We start from the raw sequence: 10,114 nt of genomic DNA, 5'->3' as shown, positions 1-10,114 counted from the left end.
ACAGTTAAACACTGCACTCCAGCCACAGAGCGAGACTCCATCTCAAAAAAAAAAAAACCTGACACTATTTAATGTTCAAGAGGATATGAAACAAGAATTCACATATATTATTGGTGGAAGTGTAAAATGGCACAACCCTTTGGAAAAAGGTCTAACACTTTCTCACAGCCAACCATTTTTCAACATCATAATATGTACACTGGAGTATTTAGAGGCCAAGCGTATGGATGTCTGCAACATGCTCTGAAATGCATTAAAAAAAATACAGTGGATTGACAGATAGAAGAATAGATGGATGAATATGTGATAAAGTAAATAATAAAATGTTATCATAGGTTCTAGAAAACAATTAAGTCATCCTTTTTAAAAAACTTATTAGGTCAGGCATGGTGGCTCACACCTGTAATCCCAGTACTTTGGGAGGCCAAGGCGAGGGGTATCTTGAGGCTGGGAATTCAAGGCCAGCCCAACCAACATGGAGAAACCCCATCTCTACTAAAAATACAAAAAACAAACAAAAAAAAAATTAGTCAGATGTGGTGGTGCACACCTGTAATCCCAGCTACTACTTGGGAGGCTGAGGCAAGAAAATCACTTGAACCTGGGAGGCAGAGGTTGCAGTGAGCCTAGATCATACCACCGCACTCCAGCCTGGGTGACAGAATGAGACTCTGTCTCTAAATAAATAAATAAATATAAGTTACTAGAACTTATGAGTTATTAGAACCCCCCGCTGTTAGAATTGACACATGGAATCCAGACTCTTTGGTAAGTGCACCCAGGCTGGGTTGCAATAGTGTGATCGTAGCTCACTAGCAGTCTTAAACTGCTGGGCTCAAGCAGTGCTCCTGCCCCAGCCTCCTGCATAGCCAGGACTACAGGTGCACACCACCATGCCTGGCTAATTTTATTTTATTTATTTATTTATTTATTTTTTGAGACAGAGTCTCCCTCTGTCCCCTAGGCTGGAGTGCAGTGGCGTGATCTCAGCTTACTGAAACCTCTACCTCCTGGGTTCAAGCAATTCTCCTGCCTCAGCCTCCTGAGTAGCTGGGATTACAGGTGAGTACCACCACACCAGGCTAATTTTTGTATTTTTAGTAGAAATGGGTTTCATCATGTTGGTCAGGCTAGTCTCAAACTCCTGACCTTGTGATCCACCCACCTTGGCCTCCCAAAGTGCTGGAATTACAGGCATGAGCCACCGCACACCACCCTAATTTTTATACTTTTTGTTGAGAGGAGGTCTTGCTATGTTGCTCAGGACCTCAAACTCCTGAGCTCAAATGATCCTCCTGCCTCAGCCTCCCAAAGTGCTAGGATTATAAATGTGAGCTGCTGTACCTGGCTAGTAATTTACTTCTAAGGAACTGAATGTGGCAAAAGTGATGGGATGTGATTTCCAATATTAGGTTACAAAAGGCTGCCTTCTGTCTTGCTGGCATTCCCTCTGACCCTTCTAACATGCTTGTCCTGATGGGAGGTCCATAGTGCAAAGAACTGAGGGTGACCTCTGACCAACATCTGATAAGAAGCAGAGCTCTTCAGTCCAATTGCTCTTGAGGTACTGAGCCCTGAAAAGAGCTATGCGCGTGAGCTTAGAAGCAGACCTGGTCTTAGCCACGCCCTCATTTGAGACAGCAGATCTGACATCTTGATTGTAGCCTTGGAAGAGATTCTGAAGCAGGGAACTCAAGTAAGCTGCTCTGAGATTCCTGATGCACAGAAATTATTACATAATAAATGTGTATTGTTTTACACTAGTAAGTTGTGGAGTAGTTGTTACAGAGGAATGGGTTACTTCCCTGCCTGATATCCATCCATTCCCTCCTTATTCCTCAGCAATGAAGACCCTGTTTTATTTGGGATACTAATGTGCCCAGTTAAAACTCATGCCTTCTTCTAATCTCCCTTTCAGTTTGACGTGCTCATACAACTAAATACAAGTAAACAGAAGTGTTGCACGGAGCATCTAAGAAGTTTCCTTACAGGGAGACGTCTCACTGAGAGGTGTACTTTTGCTGGCTTTCTCCTTCATCTGGCTTCCTAGAATGTGGTTGTGATGGGTGGAACTCCAACAGCTTTCTTAGAACATTAAGTAAGCCTGAGGACAGAAACCACACTCTAGGAAGAGAAAACAGAAAGAAGGAAGGAGTGGAAGGCCCTGACGCCCTTGGAATAGCCACACCAGCACTGGACTCCCTACCCGCAGATTCATTCTTAGTGAGAAGAAAGAATATATTATTTTGTTTATACCATTGTTATTTTGGATTTCTCTTCTCCTAGCTTGGAGAAGCTCAGAGCTCTCAGCCATCCAAATTCTTCCATATATAAGCACCCCAGCACGTGCCTCTTCCAAACAATGCTCTAGTTCTCACACAGGATGGAGTGACAGCAAACTTTGAGTTTGTTTCTTTCCTTCTCACTGTAAGCCGTCCACACCACCTCCAATCCATTTGTACCTCATTCCCTTCAGACTCACGTTGGGCAGTCCCCCAAGTCTGTGTTCTCAATGAACACTTCATTCCAGGTAACCCCTAGTAATAAACAGATGAGCTATTTTGCCACTAAGTGCCACCCTATCTCTGGATTTTCATTGCCTTTAGTCCCCATCAGGCACCACACCCATTCCTAGATTCCAGCTATTTCTCTGAGAGTCTGATGCCGTCAGTCCATCTAGCACCAATTTATATGTTAGTCAGTGTCGTTAGTTACAAGCAACAAAACCCAACTCCATCTTATTTAACCAAAAAAAAATTTATTAACTGTATAAAAGATATTAAGTATCTCGGAGAATCACAGGAACAACTAGAGAACCAGATAGAAAGCCACACATGAAACCAGAACAATGCTCCAAATTAAGCTGCAGGGCTTTCTCCAGGAGGACAATGCTACCACCACTGCCCCTTCCTGCGGCCAAGAGCAAGCTCTGTAGGGTCTCTGCTCCCTCTAGAACAAGGTCTTACTACAACCCTGTTGTCCCTGGAGGGAGTTCGTAGGGTCTCTGAATCCTCACTTCCTTAGCTATAGATTTCTTAGCTCAGTCTGTGATCTGTGCACAGGATTGGCTAAGACGAGATCAATGTCTACACCACACCCTGGTTGTGAGGGAAGTTCAGAAGACAAGTATCTGGCATCTATTAGATGGGGAATTCCCCTAACTTAGAAGTGGTTTCAGATGCCAAAAAAAGAAAAAGAAATGTTGACCCTTACTGTCAGGCCAGGGTGCCAAGCGGGGACTGGAAGAGTCACAGGTCATTAATTCCTCTAGATCATCCCAGATATTCCCATTTCATCTACCAGACATTCCCCCTTTCCTAATCAACCCATTCACTTTAGGGTGTGCACAGAATCTGCCTGCAGCCAGTCTGCAAAGCAAATGATTATTCTCCTGCAGCCGCCTGGGATTGCCGGCCCCAGGCAGCGGAGGCCCCACCAGGGCTACAAATTGTCATACTGCTTGTCATGTGCTTGTCCCTCCCTGGAAGCATCTTCCTGGGGTTGCCAGCTATAGACAACGTGCTCCAATATTTTGCCATGTTCCCACTGAATCCTCTGAAGCTGTAACCACGGGGCAGGGACAGGGGAGGTTGTTCTCAAACACAGCATGCAGTGGTTTCCCCGGCTGCTTCGGTCGCCACCTAACAAGAACTCACTTCCCGACTCGGGATGGAGGGACTCTCACTGTGTGCCGCCCTCAGCATCAACAGGGCCAGGTCCACGGTTTAGGTTCTGCCATGTGCATCACTCCACACCTTGTACTGATTTTTTAATTGGGATTCCTTTGTTTGGAAGTGACAGAAATCCAACTTGAACTAGATTAAACATAAAGAAGAATGTGTTGGGTAATAAAATCTAATAAGGGGTTGAACAACTAATTTGCAAAAAAAAGCAAGGATGTCTCAAGAATAACTGGAAGTAGGGACTTAAATCCTAATAGATATCTGCTTTCTTCACTGCAGAGCACCTTTGTTTTCTTCATGATGGAGAATATGCCTGCAGACAGTTCCTGAACTTCTTATTTATAGCTTTCACCATTCAAAAAAGAACGACTTGGGCCAGGTGTGGTGGTCCACACCTGTAATCCCAGGGAACTGGGAGACAGGCAGGAGGATCACTTGAGCCCAGAAGTTTGAGACCAGCCTGGCAACATAGTAAGACTTTACAGAAAAAAATTTTTTTAATTAGGTGGCTGTGGTGACACATGCCTGTAGTGCCAGCTACTTGGGAGACTGAGGCAGGAGGATGCCTTGAGCACAGGAAGTCAAGGCTGCAATGAGCTATGATTGTGCCACTGAACTCACCTGGGTTCAGCAAGACTCTGTTTCTTTTCTTTTTTTCTTTTTTTTTTTAAAGATGGGGTTTCACCATGATGGCCAGGCTAGTCTTGAACTCCTGACCTCAGGTGATCCACCCACCTCGGCCTCCCAAAGTGCTAGGATTACAGGTGTGAGCCACCACGCCCGGCAAGACTCTGTTTCTTAAAAAGCAAAACCAAAAAACAAAAGAATGACTTGTTTCCAAGTTCAAATAAGAAAAAAATAGTAAGGAAAGGTTTTATTGACCCATCTTTGAAAAGGATCCACACCTGGACCAATTATGACTGAGGGCAGGATTATGTAAAAGCAGTGGTCCCTGGGTAGCCATCTAGATGGGCCTGACGGTTCCCAAGAGGGAAGAATGGTGCTGGATGAGCACTCCATAATTGTTCACTATGGCAGCCCATTGGCAGGTTCCTTCCCATGCACAATAACCTGGTGTATTAATCTGTTCTTACACTGATGATGAAGACATATCCGAGACTGGGTAATATATAAAGGAAAGAGAATTTTTTTTTTCTTTTGAGATGGGGCTTCACTCTGTTGCCCAGGCTGGAGTGCAGTGGCATGATCTCAGCTCACTGCAACCTCCACCTCCCTGATTCCAGCGATTCTCCTGCCTCAGACTCCTGAGTAGCTGGGACTACAGGCGTGCACCACCACACCTAGTTAATTTTTGTATTTTTTAGTAGAGATGGGGTTTCACCTTGTTGGCCAGGCTGGTCTCGGACTCCTGACCTCAGGTGATCCACCTGTCTCAGCCTCCCAAAGTGCTGGGATTACAGGTGTGAGCCACCCCACCTGGCCAGGAAAGAAGTTTAATGGACTCACAGTTCCACATGGCTGGGGAGTCCTCACAATCATAGCGGAAGGCAAAAGAGGAGCAAAGTCACATCTTACATTGCAGCAGACAGGAGCGCTTGTGCAGGGGAACTCCCATTTATAAAACCATCAGATCTCGTGAGACTTATTCACTACCATGAGAACAGCACAGGAAAGACCCACTCCCATGATTTTATTACCTCCCATTGGGTCCCTCCCGCAACATGTGGGAATTATGGGAGCTACAATTCAAGATGAGAGGGACACAGCCAAACCATATCACCTGGATAAGCTTGTCAGTGCCTGGCAAGGTTGGTTGGGTCAAACTTTGTTTTTTCTTTCACCATTTTAAAGGGGTCAACAAAACTTCTCTGCTATTCTCTTACACAAACAACTAAGACATTCTAAAGAAAAATCCTCCCTGTCCCCAGATAAGTTCCCATGTGCCCACCAGACTGGGAGATCCTTAAAGAAAGCATCCAAGGGCCAGGCGCAGTGGCTCACGCCTATAATCCCAGCACTTTGGGAGGCCGAGGCGGGTGGATCACGAGGTCAAGAGATCGAGACCATCCTGGTCAACAAGGTGAAACCCCGTCTCAACTAAAAATACAAAAATTAGCTGGGCATGGTGGTGCGCACCTGTAGTCCCAGTACTCGGGAGGCTGAGGCAGGAGAATTGCTTGAACTCAGGAGGCAGAGGTTGTGGTGAGCCGAGATCGCACCATTGCACTCCAGCCTGGGTAACAAGAGCGAAACTCCATCTCAAAAAAAAAAAAAAAAAAAAAGCATCCAAGATTAATATATTCCCATGTGTCTAGTGCCTCGTGAGAGTCCATCATGGATTGAACACTCAAAAAATGTTTGTAGACTGTGGCCGGGCACGGTGGCTCATGCCTGTATCCCAGCACTTTGGGAGGCCAAGGCGGGTGGATCACCTGAGGTCAGGAGTTCGAGACCAGCCTAGCCAAAGTGGTGAAACCCCATCTCTACTAAAAATAAAAAATTTAAAAAAAAATAACCGGCCATTGTGGTGGTCGTCTGTAATCCCAGCTACTTGGGAGGCTGAGGCAAGAGAAACGCTTGAACCCAGGTGTCAGAGGTTGCAGTGAGCTGAGATCATGCCATTGCACTCCAGCCTGGGAGACAGAATGGGACTCCGTCTCAAAAAAAAATGTTTGTAAAACTGGATTAAGGTCTTTCCTCATTCTTTAGGGATCCCTGGTGGCTGGCCATTTGGGGGCCTAGAAAGCCTTGATGCTAGAAACTAAGAACAAAAAGTCAAATGAGTGAAAGACTGTGTGACCGAAGGTGCTGGTGGGGAGAATGGTCAGCAAGGGTTGTCTTCAGATGGATGAGCACAAGACTGTGGGTTCTGACAGAAAGGCAGGATCATACACAGGAAAGACCCACTCCCATGATTTTATTACCTCCCATTGGGTCCCTCCCGCAACATGTGGGAATTATGGGAGCTACAATTCAAGATGGCAGTCTTTGATGTTGAGGGATGAGGGATGTTGATGATGAGGGATGAGCATTGTCCTCCTGGAGAAAGCCCTGCAGCTTAATTTGGAGCATTGTTCTGGTTTCATGTGTGGCTTTCTATCTGGTTCTCTAGTTGTTCCTGTAATTCTCCGAGATACCTAATATCCTGAGTTTTGTAGCTGAGGGATGTTGCCTCAGCTACAATTCAACAGTGCAGGGCCCTGATGTGTTCGCCTCCCACTCTCCCTGAACCAGATAGTCCCAGCAGCAGAGAATAAGGATTTGGAATATGGCTGCTTATGGAGTTGGTAAATAGGGTTAAAAGGAGTTCTTGTCCTTAAGCAGGACCAGACAATGTGTTAACTTTTCATTGATAGAGAAGTTTCATGACTTAATAGATTGGACATCTGATCAAGCTCAGCTTCCAATCATAATTGAATAACGATGACACTGAAGACATTGCTTCAGAGGGTACAAAGATGCATTTCAATGGTAGGAAGGAGCCGCTGCTGCGTGCGCCGCCCCCAGAGGAGAGGAGGGCTGGCAGGAGTGCGTTGGGGTAAGAAGCCAGTGTGGTGGCCACACTCTGAGGACAGGACATTCTTGCTCAGAGTTCTGAGGGGAGGCTAAGGACAGTGTTGCTGGCAGAAGTGAGAATAAGGTGGTGGCACCTGGAAATCCCCAGGATACCACTCTCCAAATGACTGCCGGCAGAAAGAGTTCTCCAGGGAATGGGTCCTTCCTCAACCGCTTCCACTGCCTGAGCTCGCAGACTAAGTTAATGTCAGAGCAGGGACCGGAGTAGAAGATCCAAGGCAGTCCCCACTGTACTTGTCCCCAGGATCCTCTTGCATGCCGCTCCTTCTGTGGGGACTCCTCCTCTGACACATACTCATTGGTTTTACTTTTACTCTTTCTATAGGACCCCTCACTGGGCTTTGGTCTCTTCATTTACAAAAATGAAGGCCTCAGGCTGGGTAACTCTGCAGGGCCCTGATGTCTTCTGAAATCTTTCAGGTAAAGGTGATGCTGAGGTGCATCGTGTCTAGGTTAGATATGCAAGCGTCAGGAGTAACGGATCAGAGGAGCCTGGCCAGAGTCTAGTCTGGATCTGTCAGTGCCACAGTACTCAGTCACTTGATAAGAAGGAGAAGGGGGTAAGGAACCACTGGGGCCACGAACGGAGCTGTGATGGAAGGGCCACTCTTTTTGCAGAGTCAGCATTTTGAGACCAAGAAATGAAGGAAGACCTGGGCTGTGCTCTACCCGGGCAGTCCCCATGGCGTAGCAGGGCTCGAGTTCTTTGATCCTGAGGGGTCAAGCCCTGGGAGTGGTCAAGGGAGCTCGTGCCGCCTGGACTGCAAGGCGATCCATCTGGCGAAGTGTATGAGTGTGGCCCTCGTGGCCGTGGAGAGCCCCCCTGAACCCAGCGCCACTGCCTTCCTCCGGACACTGCACAGCGCTAGCACCTGCTGGCCGATGCACCGTCCAGTGCAGCCTGGGTGCAGACGCTGTGCTGAAACCCTTTTCCAAAAGGCAGATGGACTCTGGCGCCTACTAATAACCCACCTAAGCTTTCTGCCCTGGAGATGCTAGGGAACTCCTTGTGCAGCCCCACCTGGGAAGGATCCCAATTCTGGGTAACAGTGCAGAGGACTGAGGCCACCGAGCACTGTGGCCTGCATGGCTCCTGCTGCTGAGGGTGGAGGCTGAGAGGCTGACTGTCAGATACTGGAGGCATTCCTGTCCTGGCCCTACACTCTGTTGCGTCACTATGGCTGGGACAAGGTCATGTTCCCTTTTGAGGCCAGCACCGCTGCCCCTCGGGCCCTGGAAACTTCACCTTCCAGATGGCACAGGGAAATGACATCTTCCGGGCAGTTGAGACTGCCATCCACCAGCAGAAGGCCCAGGGAAAGGCTGGACGGGGGCACGATGTTCTCAGAGCTGACTCCCATGAAGGGGAGGTGGCAGAGGGGAAGTTGCCTTCCCCACCTGGCCCCCAAGAGCTCTTTGACAGCCCCCTAGCCCTGTATGCTGAGCCCTTAGACTCCCTGCGCATTGCCCAGGCCCTTCTCAGGACTCCCTATACTCAGACCCCTTGAACAGCACCCTGCTCGGACAGGAGAGGGAGTGCAATGGAGGAAGCTCTCTACTGGGACTTGTATGAGCATGTGCAGCAGCAGTTGCTGAAGGCCAAGCTGACAGACCCCAAAGAAGATCCCATCTGTGATGAATCTAAGGGCCTGGCCCCAGCCCTTCCACAGGGCCTTTATGATCTGCCTCAGGAGCCCAAGGATGCGTGGGGGTGCCAAGTTCAGGTAAAGGAGGAGGGCTATGAGCTCCCCTACAACCCTGCCACTGACAACTATGCTGTGCCATCCATCCAGAGCACAAAGCCCTTCCCTGCTCCCAAGTTCCAGGGCCCGCCTTCTCTGAACCTCGTACTGCCCTGTACAGCCAGTCCAGAAGAGCAGGGCCTCAGAGAGCTAGGACTGTGGGCTCCCTAGAGTAGGGACTGACAGGACTGGGGTCAAGTCAAAGGGTTCCACCTGAGAAGGAGGGCAAGGTTGAGGTTGCTGAGGAGGACCATGGGGAGGCAGCACTAGGATCAAAGAAAATGGTTAGAACCAGCAGAAGCCAGACGGTGGGAGGGGCTGTGCTGTGTGAGACCAGGGGACCAGAGGGGTGGGAGAGTTAAGGGAAGGACAGTCAATCCCAGGAAGTCCTAAGAAGTGGGGCAGATGGCAGGGCTGAGGGATGGGCTCTGCATCCCCCTAATGCCATCCCTTGCCTACTTCCCCAGAGGAAGGGACAGCTGCAGGAGCAGGTCTGTGGAAAGTGGAGCATGGTCAGAGTGGGTGCAGTTTGAGGGGCCTGTGTAGAGGCGTCAGGGAGATACTGGACTGTGCCTGGATCCTTACCCCTCCATTGTTCTTTGACAGAGATATATTTTTAAAAATTTAAATTCTTGGGCCAGACACAGTGGCTCATGCCTGTTATCCCAGCACTTTGGGAGGCCATGGCGGGTGGATCATGAGGTCAGGAGTTCGAGACCAGCTTGGCCAACATGGTGAAATCCCGTCTCTACTAAAAATACAAAAATTAGCTGGATGAGGTAGTGGGCACCTGTAATCCCAGCTACTTGGGAGGCTAAGTCAGGAGAATTGCTTGAACCCAGGAGGCGGAGATTGCAGTGAGCCAAGATCATGCCACTGCACTCCAGCCTGGGTGACAGAGTGAGACTCCGTCTCAAAAAAAAAAAAAAAAACAGGGAGAAGGAGTTCTGGTGGTGGGGGTGGGGGTGGTGGTGGTAGTGGTTAAATAGCTGATTAATGTGCCAGGCACTATTCAAATACTTTATATATTTTAATTTATCTAATCATTAAAATAAACTAAGCTGGGCATGGTGCCCTGTGCCTGTAGTCCTAGCTACTAAAGAGGCTGAGGCAGGAGGATCCCTTGAGCTCAGGAGTTTGAGGCTGCAGTGA

The 10,114-nt window shown here is 48.4% G+C and overlaps 1 pseudogene; it reads left to right on the top strand.

The window, feature by feature from the left end:
- The first annotated feature begins 8,212 nt into the window (after positions 1 to 8,212).
- LOC105720388 (docking protein 1-like) lies at positions 8,213 to 9,574 on the top strand (annotated as a pseudogene).
- Positions 9,575 to 10,114: the final 540 nt, after the last annotated feature.

This window comes from Aotus nancymaae, unplaced genomic scaffold (genome assembly GCF_030222135.1).
Source record: "Aotus nancymaae isolate 86718 unplaced genomic scaffold, 86718_ANA_hifiasm-v0.15.2.pri h1tg000059l, whole genome shotgun sequence".
Classification (NCBI taxonomy): Eukaryota; Metazoa; Chordata; class Mammalia; order Primates; family Aotidae; genus Aotus; species Aotus nancymaae.
Note: the sequence above shows the minus strand (reverse complement) of the source record. Positions and strands in the feature narration are given on the sequence as shown.